The sequence below is a fragment of the Carcharodon carcharias genome, chromosome 9 (genome assembly GCF_017639515.1).
Source record: "Carcharodon carcharias isolate sCarCar2 chromosome 9, sCarCar2.pri, whole genome shotgun sequence".
Taxonomy (NCBI): domain Eukaryota; kingdom Metazoa; phylum Chordata; class Chondrichthyes; order Lamniformes; family Lamnidae; genus Carcharodon; species Carcharodon carcharias.
Window position 1 is genome coordinate 3,951,028 of NC_054475.1, and position 16,332 is coordinate 3,967,359.

Here is a 16,332-nt window from a genome sequence, read left to right on the forward strand (position 1 = left end):
TATCGCTGTTCCTTCACTGTCGCTGGGTCAGAATCCTGGAACTCCCTCCCTAACAGCACTGTGGGTGTACCTACACCACATGGACTGCAGCGGTTCAAGAAGGCAGCTCACCACCACCTTCTCTGGCCCAGCCAGCGAAGCCCACATTCCATGAATGTATTTAAAAAATGGCTTGTTTCGGATCCTTTGGAAACTGGGTTAGACTCGAGTGTTAAAAAAAAATGAATAAATGCATGTCCAGTGGAGCTGTGGTCACCATACCTGTGATTACTTGTGGAAGGGAAAGTAGGACATCCGATAGGATCCGAGTAAACTAAAATTCCCAAGAGTGGGACAGTTAAAAACCAGATAAATATATAGCTGAACCTTTATTTTGTACATGCTGACTAGATCAATTTGCCACCATGCTTTAGCGTGTTGCTTCAGTGCAATGTCTGTGTTGAATATTTTTACTTTGTTTTTCTACATTGTTGGGATCTGGACATCTCTAGCAAAGCCAGCTTTTTATTGCCCATCCCCAATTTTCTTTGAGCAGGTGGTGCTGAGTTTCTACCTTGATCGCTGTGTACCCACAGTGCTGTTAGGGAGGCAGTTCCAGGATTTTGATCCAACACAATAAATTATACTACAGTATACTACTTCACTAAACAGGGCAGTTGATTTTTCCTGACTGTAATTTCTGGCCAAAATTATTAAGCTTCTAAAAGGAACAGATCTTAGGTGTCACCATTTGCAAAACTAATAAGTAAAAACAGATGATAGTTCTTCATGAAATACCAGTGAGATGCATTTAATGTTTGTGACTGCTGATGTGCAGCCTCTCCCAGTCAATGGCACTCCACGCTCCAGCAGCAGAGACTTACTTGTCAAGGGCCAGTGACCTGCACATCGTACTGATTAATGCACTGAGCCAGCTCATTTGAAGTGTGCCTACATTGTGACTCAAAACAACATCATGAGACTAACATGCTGATGAACGTCAATGTCAATTTCCCAGCTCACTGCATCCGAATCCACCCCACCACCCACCCATCCAATGGATACATTAATTGAAATCTCGGGCGCAGTTCCACAAATGTAAAAATAATTCGGCATTTCCTTTTGCCACCATTATCCTCTAGGTTTGTTGGGAGCTGATTGAGAAAATGAAGCCAAGGTCATCTGTGTAGAAGTCAGTTTGACTTTACTCCCTGCAATGCAAAGGCACCAGGAGACATTGCTGAGGGGCACAAATACATCCAGCGTCCTTGGACGGTTTCCAGGCTTATTTATCCCTCTCCTGCTTTGTCTCATTCGGTTATAATTACTCTCTTGAACATTTGCCACCTAATCATCGTCACTGTACCCATAACTTCAGCTCTTTTCAATCTTGGTGGTGTTTATACTTTGGCCATTTTGACCCTTCACGTTGGCAGCAAGACTACAGCTATTCTTTAATTGAGAAGCCAAAATATTACACATATCATTGGGGAAAGGCAGCAAATGCTGGCTGATTGGATGGTTGGCAGGTTGATTGATTTTTATGTAATGAAACTGAACTGAAATTGACATGCTGAAATGGAACAAGGCCATTTCAGGAAATGTAAAATGTTTTATGATCCAAAGTAAAACGGAGATGGAGAAAATTCCAGTGTTGTTTATTTTGCAGCTCGTTGCAAAGAAAGGTATTGAGTGGGGGTGTCAAACTGTTTAATATTACAGCCAGCGGTCGACTGCATGGGTTTTAGAATGAATGTGTTCACTCATATTGAGCAACTGTGATCTCATATTGAAAAACAAACAGAAATCTGTAGCCCAGGCCAGTGTTTTACTTTGTGACTCAGGATAGCACAGACGGAATTCCAATGATTTCATTGGATATCTTCAGCTCCTCTTCTGCAACAAGACATTGGGCTGAATTTTGTGTGTCCTCAGTGGGCGTGTTCCCTGCGGGGAGGGTGTGGAGTGTAAAATAGGACAGGGTCCCACCCCACCACCACCTCCAAAATTCTCTAGATTCGCGGAAGGTTCCAGTAAATTGGAAAATAACAAATCTAACTACTTTATTCAAAAAGGGGAGGAGACAGAAAGCAGGGAACTACAGGTCAGTTAGCTTAGCTTCTAACATTCTCCCCATGACAGATGTTATTACTAATGATGTTGAGAATGCAGGACATGCGGAAAAATTCAAGGCAGAGTAAACAAGGTTTTGTGAAAGGGAAATCACGTTTAACCAATTTATTGGAGTCACATGTACTGTGGATAAAGGGGAACCGGTGGATGTACTGTACTTAGGCCAGAATTTTCCATCTCCGTTGGCACTGACCGTCATGGTGGGTGCAAGCAGACAATATGGCAGGAAGGCCAAAAATTAGTTTCACGGTGTCGTAAAAGCTGCTTGTGATTGTCCGCTCCGACCACCAATGGCGGCCTGCGTTTCCCGCTGCTGCGCACGGGAATGTTACTTTAATACGTTTGCATATCATTATAAAGCCTGCTCACCAGAATCATCTCCCTCATGCTGGATCATTTGGGCACCATACAGGTGTGTTTCACGGCTGTACATAAACAACATGCACCAGGCAAGCTGCACTTCACTCAGGACTTTGAGGTTTGTTTGCCTACCTTGCTTCGGTCAGCACTCGCAGTCATCAGCGCCAGACTTCGCAGACAGCACCACATCACTTTTTGAGGAGCTCACAGGCAAGTCTACCAGACCAGTCGTTAAGTGGGGGTGTCTTTTCAACGACTGCAGGGGTGGGGCTTGCTTGGGGAAGGGGGTGAAGTGGCATCATGCAGGTGATGAGGCTGCAGGGCTAGGGCTGTACTGGGGAAGGGGGCTATCCTGGGGTGTGTGTGGGGGCACATGTTGATCTGTGCAAGTGGCCCCAAGATGTTGAGGGCTGAGAAGGCAGTCTCCAGAGGAGGTGAGGCCAGGTGGAGATGTGAGGGTTTGTGTGAGAGAGTGAGTGGTGATGTCCCTTGAGCTGGCAGTGAGTGAGATACCAGTGAATGTGTGATGGGCTTGTGAGTGTGTGAGTTTAGAGTGATGAGATGGTTGCCTTACTCCGGCAGCACGGATGAGATCGTTCATCTGCTTTCTGCACTGGATGGCTGACCTCGTGTTTAGCATTGGCACTGACCACCTCTGCCACCATCTCCCAAGCTGGCTTGATGAGACTGATGGACCTCCTGCAGCCAGAGTGGGGGTAGAGGATATCGTAGCAGACCTCCAGAGTGCCCAGAAGGCATCTCAGGGATGAGTCACTGAACTGGGGGCCTTCACCTTTCTTGGTTTTTAGGGCCATGCCTTCACTGGTGCCCTCCTGGGCTGCAAGCATTGAGATGTGTATGTGCAGCTACAGTTTAAATATGGCGCCCTGCATGAGGAAGCAGCGAGGTCATGGCATGGCGGGCAAATCGGAGGTGCGCCATTGAGATGGTGTGTTTCCTGTGGCTGCATAAATAACGAGGTGGGAATGGGATGACATGGCACGAGAAGCCGCCATTGCGGCCGGCGGGTAAAGATCCTTTTTCCCACCCGCTACCCGCACTTAGTGCAAATCTGGGATGATTCCACCTTTAGATTTCCAGAAGGCATTTCCACATCAAAGGCTATTGTGGAAAATAAAAGCTCATGGTCTACAGGTTAACTAAGGGCATGGATAGAAGATTGGCTAGCTAACAGGAAACAGGGTTACATCCTGGTTGGCAGGATGTGTCGAGTGGTGTGCCACAGGGATCAGTGCTGGGGCCTCAACTTTTTACAATTTATATAAGTTACTTGGATGAAGGGACCAAAGGAATGGCTGCTAAATTTGCTGATGACATAAAGATAGGTAGGATAATAAGCAGTGAAGAAGACTTAAGGAGGCTACAAAGGGACATAGGTTAAGTGAGTGGGCAAAGATCTGGCAAATGGGGTATATTATGGGCAAATGTGAAATCGCCCATTTTGGCAGGGAGAATAATAAAAAAAAGCATCTTATCTAAATGGTGAGAGATTGCAGATCTCTGAGATTCAGAGGGCTCTGGGTGTCCTGGCGCATGGTTAGTATGCAGATACAGCAAGTAATTAGGAAAGCTAATAGAATTGTTATCATTTACTGTCAGGGGAATTGAATACAAAAGTAGGGAGGTTATGTACAGGGGCTGGTGAGATCACATCTGGAGTAGTGTGTGGAGTGTTCGTCTCCTTATTTAAATGCATTTGAAGCAGTTCAGAGAATGTTTACGGGACTAATATTATGAATGGTCTTATGAGGAAAGGTTGGACAGGTTAGGTTTGCATCCACTGGAATTTAAAAGAGTGAGAGGCAAGTTAATTTAAACGTTTAGGATCTTGAGGGATCTTGACAGGGTGGACGAGGAAGGGATGTTTCCTCCTGTGGGAGAATCTAGAACCAGGGGTCACTGTTTAAAAATAAGGGATTGCCCATTTAAAACAGACAAGGAGAATTTTTTTCTCTCAGAGGGTAGAGTGTCTTTGGAACTCTCTCCCTCAAAAGGCAGTGAAAGCATTGTTTTTAAGGCAGAGGTAGATAGATTCTTGATAAACAAGGGGGTGAAAGGTTACCAGGGGTAGGTGGGAGGTTACAATCAGATCACCCATGATCTTATCGAATGGCAGGGCAGGCTTGAGGGCCCAAGTGGCGACTCCTGCTCCTAATTCATATGTTTGTATGTTGGCACGTTCCTGCCCACCTGAGCTTACCCCCATAATATGGTGGGGCGGTAGGCAGATGGCAAAATTGGTAGCCTGCCCACCATATTTAAATGAATAATCAAGGGTTAATTAGGCTTGATATCAAGCCAGTTGAACCTGATAATATGCTGCCCACACCATAAAACATTTAGCCTGGGCAGCAGGCGGAGACAGGCAGCCCAATATTTTCACTTAAATGTTTAAAAGGGCAGGGAGGAAGGGGCAGGTCTTCACTCTTTGGGGGCTGCTCTGCCAATCGTGGGGCAGCCCTACTAAGATCGAACCCTCCCTCCCTTCCCACTCGCTTCTTCTCTTGAACCCACTGCCTCACTTCCACCTCGTTCCTTGACCTACCCAAACTCTCCCGGCCCAGCCCCTACCTGCTCCAGGAATCCATGGGCTTTGGTATTTCTTCTTCTTCTGCAGTCCCGACAACGGCCACTGACGCCTTCCTGGTGCTGTCGAGACTGATGGAACTGCCGGCCAATTGGATTGGCTGGCAGCTCCAGAGGGCAGGACCTCCTCCCCAGCGAGGGTGAGGGGTGGAAGTCCCACTCAACTTGTTAATCTGCCCCGCAGCACTGATTGGCTGGGGAGCATGTCAGCATGGAGCTTGTTGGCAGCAAGTCAATGTTGCTTCCAGGGGTTGGGGGGCAGGGGGAGGAGGTCGCTATGCCGCTTGCCTCCCCTGTATTATTCCACCTTTTAATTGAAATGACTCTGATCAGGATTTCACCACTTGGCACTGCTAAGTAGTTCACAGCATTGGTACTGGAGATGAAAATGCTACTAGGTTTTGAGCAATGAGATGTGTGTGATGTAAGATAGCCAATGTAAACAGTCACAACACATCACTGAAAGAAAACTGCAGCGAACCTTCACTGACTGACACCCAAATATATCCCCATATTCACTGCTGGGTTCTAATATAGAAAGGGAAATCATGTTTAACCAACTTATTGGAGTTCTTTTGAGGAAGTAACATATACTGTGGATAAAGGGGAATCAGTGGATGTACTGTACTTAGATTTCAAGAAGGCATTTGATGAAGTACCACATCAAGGTTATTGCGGAAAATAAAAGCTCATGGTATAGGGGTAACATATTGGCATGGATAGAAGATCGGCTAGCTAACAGGAAGCAGAGAGTAGGCATAAATGGGTTTTTTTCAGGTTGGCAAGATGTAACGGCTGGTGTGCCACAGGGATCAGTGCTGGGACCTCAACTGTTCACAATTTATATAAATGACTTGGATGACAGGATGGATGGGATGGTTGCCAGATTTGTTGATGACACAAAGATAGGTAGGAAAGTATTTTGTGAAGAGGACAAAAGGAGGCTACAAAAAAAAAAATGGATAGGTTAAGTGAGTGGGCAAAGATCTGGCAGATGGAGTTTAATGTGGGAAAATGTAAAATTGTCCATTTTGGCAGGAAGAATATAAGAGAAGCATATTATCTAAATGGTGAGAGATTGCAGAGCTCTGAGCTGCAGAGGGATCTGGGTGTCCTAGTGCATGACTTACAAGAGGCTATTATGCAGGTATAGCGAGTAATTAGGAAAGCCAGTAGAATATCATTTATTGTGAAGGGAACTAATTACAAAAGTAGGGAGGTTATACTTCAGTTGTACAAGGCACTAGTGAGACAACATCTGGAGTACTGTCTACAGCATTGGTCACCTTATTTAAGGAAGGATGTGAATGCGTTGGAAGTAATTCAGAGGTGGTTTACCAGACTAATACCTGGAATGGATGGGTTGTCTTATGAGGAAAGGTTGGACAGACTAGGCTTGTATCTGCTGGAGTTTAGAAGAGTAAGAGGAGACTTGATTGAAACATATAAGATCCTGAGGAGACTTGACAGGGTGGATGTGGAGAGGATGTTTCCTCTTGTGGGAGAATCTAGACTAGGGGGTCACTGTTTAAAAATAAGGGATCGCCCATTTAAAATGGAGATGAGGTGAAATTTTTTCACTTGGAGTGTCGTGAATCTTTGGAACTCTCTTCCTGAAAAGATGGTGGAAGCAGAGTCTTTGAATGTTTTTAAGATATAGGTGGATAGATTCTTGGTAAACAAGGGGGTGATAGGTTATTGGGAGTAGGTGGGATGCAGATTTGAGGTTACACTAGCAATGATCTTATCAAATGGCAGAACAGGCTCGAGGGGCTGAATGGCCTACTCCTGCTCCTTACTTGTATGTTCTCAATCTTTTTTGATTGTAGGATCCCTTTTCAAATGGATTAGTAATCATGCATTCCCCATCTAAATTAGAGAAAATGGCATCCTGGGTGTGATTGCATGTTGGCTTCCTTTCTTTAATTATGTTCTACTTAAAATATTTTTTAAAAACTCCCCTTTCTTGAGGAGGCTGAATTTGCCTGTCACCGCAGGTCTACCAGGTGGTCTCGTGCTGTCTTCAGCATTCCTCCACATGTGCTCCTTCATCAGTGAGACTGCCAGCCCACTTTAGTCTGAACATGTGGTAGCTGCACTCTGCCCCCACCTCCTGGTTCACATCAAGCAGGGCTTACTGTTCACATTATTTTGTGGGCCCAAGTTTTAGAACCACTGCTCTCATACCCCTGGCTCGAACCTGTATGCGAAGCATTTTATACCTGTAGTAGTGTTTAAGTTTGCATATGCAGCAAGTACCTCAATGGTGGGGAGAATAGTGCTAGAGGCTGCTCTGAGTTTTTGTAGTTTTCCTCCATTTGTAAATTATTTTCTCATTCTCAAGGATTTTTTGTGCCAAGAATATCCAGGCCTCTTCCTGTGCCACTGTGTACTGGGCAATAGTACAGAAAGTTTGTCCAAGCAACGGTGTGTCGGCTGGGCATGGAAGGGATCTCTCCCCTTCTTGCTCGAATCTCGAGCGTTCTTAACCCATAGCAGATTTTGAGCAGTTACTCTAGGCTGACACTCTATTGCAGAGAACACTGTTATTTGAAAAGGAACAATGGGAAGGGTTATGGGGAGAAGGCCAGAAAATGGCACTAAGTAAATTATTCATTTGGAGGGCTGGTGCAGACACAATGGGCTGAATGGCCTCCTTCTGCATTGTAGAAGATTCTGTGATGTTGCCTGAGCGGCTGCCTTTTGGGAGAGATGTTAAACTGACCTTAAAGATGTCATATCACCATTTGACAAAGAGTAATGCGTTCTCTCACGTGTCGATGCCAACATTTCTCCCTCACTAAAAACAGATGAGCTGCTTATTCATCTCGTGGACTGTGCTTGGTACAGAGTGGCTGCTGCATTATTTTACTACGTAAGTGCAATCATTGAACCCCAAAGGTAATTCATGGGGGCAATTCTTGATTTTGACAATAGTGTAAAATGTGCATTACTGATTTAACTACTCCTTACATAGCTACCCCAATGTGTGTGCAACATTTTGATTCACTTTGACATGATGAATGCCAATCTTATTGATCTTTCCAGGAAATGTTTTACTCCCAGACAGGGGATTAGCAATTAAGTAGTATCAAGGTTGGATTTTAAAAGCTGGTTGGTAGTACTGAGGGACGTAAAGAGTTCTGCAGAATTGAGACCTTGGTAAAGAATTAGCATAGAATACAATAGACAGTGTGTCAAATTTGGACTACAACACAGTGAAAATAGGGAGGTGGTGAGTTCCTGGGACAGGAACCCTGTCATTCAGCTGGAAAAATAACGCTTTCTTTATTCTTTGGGCTGGAACCTTCCCTGCATATGGACACTAAGTACGACAAACAGTGATATTTGTAGCACGCTTTAATATATGCTAGATTCATTTTCTAATTATTTGGGAAAACAGCCTTAAATAGACTCTAAAAGGCATCTCATTAAAGGGCCTACACTGCCCAGGGGGTGAGTGGGGAGACAGTGTTATTATGGTAAGGGTTTAAGATGGCCTAAGGTGTTCCAATAAGGTCTGGGGTTTGGATTAGTGGAATCAGAGCAGTTAAAATGCAAATCCTTCCCAATCTTTGAGATATTAATAATTCCCTTTGCAGAGTTATGGGTATCTATAAACATTTATATACAAAATCCTTTCACGTTGATTTATAAAATAAAACAAAAAGAGGAACAGATCACAATGAAGCTCATTCGATTTTTGATGCCCCATATTGTTACTTAAAGTATATTCCTGCAATAAAAAAAATCCACATGGGTCTTGGCTCAGATTCAGTCCGACACAAAGTAATAAAAATACAGACCACATGAAAGCAGCCAGAGAGGTGACAGGAAGCATAATATTACCTTTGGCTTTCATTTTGGAAATGTGTGACTAATTTTACCCATTACTTTCTAAATCTCCCTCGGAACTCCTAGCCAACAATTACAAACTGTGAAACATTCACAAAAGTGATAGTTCATGTGTGTCAGGCTATGGATAGACCTGCAATGGAATAAATTTCCATTCAGGCATGTTGATCCCTTGCTGGTCTATCTGACACATGCATGCGATATAAAACAGGATACGGCTACCCAGGGAGACATTTCTGTTCTTTAGCCCCTCACGTGAAATATTTTTAACCAAATGTAGGCAAGTTTATGGGGCATCTGTTACATAACATTAAATAGATCTATTACCGAGGTAGTGAGGAGGACTGATGCAGGAGCACCGATCAAACCCTGGTCCAGGAATAAGCTTAAATGCCACATCACTGTAACTCTCTCACTGTGTCAGCTATGACTCAGTTGGATTTTTTTTATTGCAGGAATATACTTTCAGTAACAATATGGGGCATCAAAAATCGAATGAGCTTCATTGTGATCTGTTCCTCTTTTTGTTTTATTTTATAAATCAACGTGAAAGGATTTTGTATATAAATGTTTATAGATACCCATAACTCTGCAAAGGGAATTATTAATATCTCAAAGATTGGGAAGGATATGTCTCCGAGCTGGAGGGTTGTGGGTTTAACTCCCACTCCAGAGACTCAAGCACAAAATTGCAAGGCTGATCCTCAGTACTTTATTGGAGTGAGTGCTGCATTGTTGGAGGTGCCAACTTTCACAGGATATGTTAAACTCAGGTGCTCTTTGGCTTCTCAGGTAGAAAATTCCATGGTGCTATTTCACAGAGGAGCAAGAGAAGTATTCCCCGGTGTCCTACCCAGCATTTATCCCTGAAACAGATGACCACATTGCTGTCTGTAGAAGCTTGCTGAGTGCAAACTGACTGCTCTGTTCCCTTCAACACAACAATGGCTATGCATCGAGAAAAACAAAAAACTGCGGATGCTGGAAATCCAAAACAAAAGCAGAATTACCTAGAAAAACTCAGCAGGTCTGGCAGCATCGGCGGAGAAGAAAAGAGTTGACGTTTCGAGTCCTCATGACCCTTCTGTTGAAGGGTCATGAGGACTCAAAACGTCAACTCTGTCGAAGGGTCATGAGGACTCGAAACGTCAACTCTTCTTCTCCGCCGATGCTGCCAGACCTGCTGCATTTTTCCAGGTAATTCTGTTTTGGTTATAGCTATGCATCCTTGGATATAAAGCACTTTGAGTTGTACCAAATGCAAGTTCTTTCTTTCTTTTCACCCTCTTCCCTTCCATGTGCAAGTACAGTTCTTTATGTCCGGACCTTTACAACTGAGTGCTTGCAAGCTTTCCAATGATGGAACAGCAGCTGAGCCTGGATGTGTCCTTGCCCAATGTCCACATGTGCTCATGTTCTAGCTGAGGTTGGAGGAGGGGGATTTATTTTCCCTCTTGCTAGCCAGGAAGCTTGAGGGCGATTGTACTATTTACCCCTACTGAGATTGGCTTTCTCATCAAAGGCTTGAGACTGACAAGTGGCAAGTAACATTCGTGCCACACAAGTGGTGGGCAATGACCATCTCCAACAAGTTGGAATCTAATCATTTTCCCTCGCCGTTCAATGGCATTACCACTTCTCAATCCCCCACTATCGACATCCTGGGAGTTACCATCAACCAGAAACTGAACTGGACCAACCACATAGATACTACAGCCCCAAGCTCAGGTCAGAGGCTGGAAATCCTGTGGCGAGTAACTCACCTCCCGACTCCCCAAAGCCTGTCCACCATCTACAAGGCACAAGTCACGTGTGTGATGGAATACTCTCCACTTGCCTGGATGAATACAGCACCAACAACACTCAAGAAGCTCAACACCATCCAGAACAAAATAGCCTGCTTTACTAGCACTCCATCTACCACATTAAGCCTTCACTTCCTCCATCACCAGTGCAGAGTGGCAGCAGTGTGTACCACCTACAAGATGCACTGCAGCAACTCACCAAGGCTTCTTTGACAGCACCTTCCAAACTCACAAATCTGACCGCCTAGAAAAACAAGGGCAGCAGATTCATAGGAACACCACCACCTGCCGGTTTCATTTCAAGTCATACACCACCTTGATTTTGAACTATACTGCTGTTCATTTGCTGTCACTAGATCAACATTCTGAATTTCCTCCCTAACAGCGCTGTGGGTGCACCCACACCACAAAGACTGCAAAGGTTCACGAAGATGGCTCACCTTCACCTTGTTTTAGCGGTGATGTTCACATCCAAGAACCAATAGAAAGACCAGGGGCTGAACCCAGGACTTTCCTGAGCAGTTTGTTTCAGGTTGCTTGATGTGGTGCCTGACAAGGTAGTGGTATGAAAGAAATTAGGGTTACAGTCAGATGCTGGACTGGCAGAATTAAAGAGCCCTGGAGACATTGATGAGCCATAAAAAAGCCTTTCCTCATCCTTCAATGTTGTGTTCATTTGCCCCATGGCCTGTCTGAGAAGCTTCTCTCTCCATTGATCATGCGAAGCAGATGCTAGTGAATGAAAGCAAAGATCAGGCAGTGTGTAAACCAGGCTGTGCTCACTATTGTCTGGTTTGTGCTACATCCCAAGACCAATTTCTGCCCCACTGTCTCCCTACTGATACATAGTGGCAATGTTCCCTCTAATTTTTCTTTGCTGTGTGCACCCTGTTTATTGCATTGCATGGCATATTCAAGATTTCTGTGCACCCATGCACAAGCATCTTAGAGAGAACTTTGGTTGTATGCAGCCTGTGTATTGCACTGTGCAGTACTTAGAGGGGGTTTTGTGCAGTGGTCCATGACGTAGGTGGGAATAAAGATTCTTGAGCTGATTAGAGTCACTCCATTGTCAATTGTCTTAAAACTAGCTCTATTCCTCATAACTGGAGTGTTCATTGCACCAATAGCAGAATGATGAACAGCACTAAACAGAGTGTTTATGCACATGACTTAGAAAGAAAATGAATTTATTGTGTAAGGGTCTCCCCTGATTAAGGCAATGAGTCATAGACAGCAGAAGGTTCCAGGTTCAACTCTTCACTTGTGTTGTGAATTGGCTAATCTCAGGGGTGCTTGAATTGGCCTCGGTATATATGGAGCCATGGAGGGGGAAAAAAGTGCTGGGATTCCAGTTTCCGATCATTAGCCAGCAAAATCACCTTCCCAGCAACCCACCCCACCCCACCCCACCCACTGCACGATGCCAATTGCTTTTGTCAGGAACAGTCAGATAGCCTGCCAACTCTTGTTGTCAACACTTACATAGGGATGAGCTGAGACTGAGCTGAAATATAGAAGAGAGACTGGTGCCTGCGAGGCTGTTCCCCAGCAGGAGCCAACACCTCCAGGGGAAGAGGGGAGAAAACTGACAGAAAGAAGAGAGAAAAAATAAACACTAACGTGAATGGAAATTTCTGTCACACTGAGGAAATCACACACAAAGCGCAAACAGCAAAGGATGTTTGCAGAATTTCCGTGTTAGTTAAAGCTCGGTAATGAAGTTGGCTACATCAGAAGCAATCACAATACCAAGCCAACAAACAGTCCACTACAAGAAAGAAATGTAGTACCTTCTACCAGCTGAGAAACATTCACCTCCTTATATCATGATAGTAGCAGCCAGCAATCACACGCTGTGTTAAATGAAATGTAGGTACCAAAGGAATGAAAGCATTGGGAATGAAATGAAATCTCAGTGTACCAGTGTGGATTTTCCTCAAAGATTGTTCAACACTCACATTTTGTGTTTGTTATGGTGAGTGTGCGCATTGTCAGTAGTGAGGAGCCTTTGTGCATGCACTTCGCAACCCAGTGAGAATATCAAACACTCCCAGGTCAGTACTGATGCATGTTAAATGCAGACGGAGGGGCTTTCTATCCTGCCCAATTAAATGCTTGCAGGTTAAGCTGAGCACATAACTGGAGTTCTGTGGAAGAGTCATATTCAACTCAAAGCATTAACTCTGTTTCTCCCTCCACAGATGCTGCCAGACCTGCTGAGCATTTCCAGCATTTTCTGTTTTGATTCAAGCAAAGCACTGGTTACATTGAACGGTAAAATTCCCTCTTCAGTACTCCATCAAAACCCTTCCACCCAAAGACATAATAGATACAGATTCAAAAGTCCCATTCACTCTGCCTCACACCTAATGGGTAAAAATATTTAATGCAATCTATAGCAAAATGTATGAGAAATATAACTTATTTTGGCATAGAATAATAATAATAATAATAATAATAATAATAATAAAGGCTCACCATAGTACTGGGGACTCACTGAACAACATTCCAGACCTGAAATCTTTAAGAATATGGACGATGATTGTGTGGATGGATTTAATCCATGTCAAAGAAATGTTCTCAGCCTCATCCCAGAAGTAAAGGGAAAGAATTTCAGCTTTGGCATGTGTTATATTGCAAAATTGTACTGAAATTTTCAGAGGTGGAAATACATTTTAATTATTCTAGTAAAAGCTGAGTATATTTCTAGCCTTTTGTGGCTCTACTCTAGAGTCACAGAATTTTAAACAGCACAGAAGGCAGCCATTCAGCTCTCCAAATGAGCATTATGACCGAGTGCCATTGCCCTGCTTTTTCCTCCTTTTGTAGTCGCTATTGTAATGAAGGAAACAAAGCAGCCAAACTGTGCACAGCAAGCTCCCACAAACAATGATAGGATAATGAGTTGATCATTTGCTTTGAGTGATGTTGGTTGAAGAATAAACATTGAGCAGAACACTGAGGAAAGCTCTCGTGATCTTCTTCAACACACTTGTCATTGAAACTTTTCTGTCCAATCCAAGAGGGCAGTCGGAGCCGTGGCTTAACATCTCGTTCAAAAGATGGCAGCTCCAACAGTGCAGCACTCCCGCAGTACTGCAGTGGAATGTCAGCCTAGATTTTTGTGCTCAAGTCTCTGGAGTAGGACTTGAACCCAGAGTCTTCTGACACGGGGGCAAGTGTACCCACTGAGCCACAGCTGGTTACACAATGAAGAGCCAGAGTAGATGTACATACGTCTTCCCTGGTACAGTATTTTGGCAATTGTTAACCTCCTGCGCTTTTGTGCAAGCTACTGATTCCGTTATCAAAAACATTTTCATTAAAGCCCAATTTTTCATCCTACCCTTGGTATGATTCGGACAGAAATTTGTGCAGTAAAACTTGTTCCCCGAGCCTTTTTTTACCCACGGACTGTGGCAAAATCTTTTTCACACGGATTTCTGATTTTTCTTCCTTCTATGACAGCGATGAATTAACCATCCACCAGTAACCACAAAAGTGACAAGCCTCTTACATTAAACTCAACATCTTACAGACTATCAAAACCGCACCCCCCCCCCCCCCGAGCACCTGAGTACAGAATTAGGGGTAGAATTTTTAGCTGAGCGGGTGGGGTGCGCACCCGCCCCACTCGAGTGTAAAATGACGCGCGATGACATCGGGTGAAGCATCCCAACATCATCATGCACTTGTGCGATGTTTCGATCGTCGGGTGTGTCCGGGAGTCAGCAACACGCCGGCCTGAAATTAATAGGCCTATTAAGGCCATTAAAGTGATAACTATATGGAAATTTTCACTACCTGTCCAACCTCACCGCTGGCGGGCTGACGAGTCGGACAGGCGACCTTTTTGGGTTTTTTTTTTTATGAAACCTCATCCACAGGCGGGATGAGGTTTCCCAACAGAAACTAAAAATGCAATAAAAATGTCCGGACGTCATTTATAACACGTCCCTGCTCATGTCCCACACGCATGTGCGCAAACTTCTGCGCTCGCCCTCCTCCCACACCACCACCCCCACCCCCCAACCCTGGCAGCGCTCAGCGTTTCAGCACATGATTCACAATGGCTGTCCGTTAATTGACCAACCAGCGTGAAATCGAGGTCGGGGCCTGATCGCGGGCAGTGGGTGGCTCCCCGACCATCCCCACTCGCCACCGCCCAGCCCACCTGACGAGGTAAAAATCCTGCCGTTACCCCACTATCAGTGAACCGCACGAGATCAATATCCTGGACACGTCTTGATATATCAAATGTTATTAACTCAATTTTTTTCATTCCTCGCATGCACACAGCACTTAATCACCCCACCCCCCCCCCGCCATTTTCCCCAGTAAGTTTCAATTTCCTGCCCCCTTTCATCCTTAGCCCTCCTAGAGTTGTGGCACATATTGGCTGAAAGTAAGGTGCAAGTGTAGTCCATAGAAGTTTCCCAACCCTTTTTGGTCCATACGAGAATGGAGGGAGGGGGTAACAACACCTAACTGTCCCTTTGTCCCTGTGGGAAAGTGCCTGATCTCAACTACCTGGCTACCATAGATGAGAAAACTTAGATTAAGACCTAACTATGTCTTAGGAAGCGAGCATTGGCACCTTTACCCAACCATTGTATGGTATTGGCAGCAATATCCTATGGTACGCAATCCATTTAAAAGCAACTTTTCCTTTTGTCAGTTCTTTACTGAACGTAATACATTTCCACTTAACCAAGAGCTGACAGCAGATCCAAGCCCAGAATCTGTTTCTGGTAATTGTTACCTTGGAACAGTTATAGAAATAACCACAACTGGAACCATTTAACTCAAAAGGCCAGATCAAAGGAGTGAAATTGTGCTGATTATAAACCAGGGAATCGGATCCAATCAGACAAACCCAGGAATCCTGTTAGCTTTTTTAAAAAGCTTTTCCAAATTTAAAAAAAAAGCCAAGCTGTAAGTGAAATTATAAACCCCATTACAGTTATTTTAAAACTGAGCTGTAAAGTCATTATAGTGGAAGTGGAACAACATTTTGAGCAATAATTTCTAAGAAAAATTAAGAGTGACAGACTTACCTTGAAATGCTGCGCAGAATTGCTTCAAGTTCTTTGACAGGTTCAAAGATTCAGAAGTGTTCTTTTCTGTTGCCTCTTTCTTTATTTAATTTAATTTCCCCCACCAAGCTTTTTTTTTTCTGTACCTTGTCTAGATTTTGGGGTTTCAGTTTCTTCCTTTCTGGTGCAGAAAGCAGCTCTTTTATTTTAGCTGGGCTACATTCTATGTACAGAGGCTCATTCTGAAGGGTGAGCAGGGACAGGGCTTGAGACTAAAGCCAACTGATTACAGGCTGTCTGCACAGGAAGGAGTGATATATGTCCAGCCTCCACTGCCTCCTCAGCAGAGTCGGCCAATACCAGTGGAGCATGTCAGCTGGGTGGAACAAGCACATATTGAAAGAGGAGAGGCTGTTGCTGGAGGGGCTTTTAACTCCTCGAAGACCATGCTATTATTTTGCATCAAACAGGTTATTTGGACTGGGGAGAAATGCAGTAATGTTATAGCATTAACGCTAGGAAGAGCAGTAGTGTACCGGTCCAATTTTAGAATG

The 16,332-nt window shown here is 44.3% G+C and overlaps 1 protein-coding gene across 1 annotated transcript in view; it reads right to left on the reverse strand.

Annotated features, from left to right (window-relative positions):
* LOC121282295 (prickle-like protein 1) overlaps positions 1-16,068 on the reverse strand; it is a 121,468-nt gene extending 105,400 nt beyond the window's left edge. The window contains exon 1 of the mRNA XM_041195950.1: positions 15,800-16,068. The gene's annotated coding sequence lies outside the window, so the exon portion shown is untranslated. The remainder of the gene's footprint in view (positions 1-15,799) is intronic.
* Between the last annotated feature and the right edge of the window lie 264 nt (positions 16,069-16,332).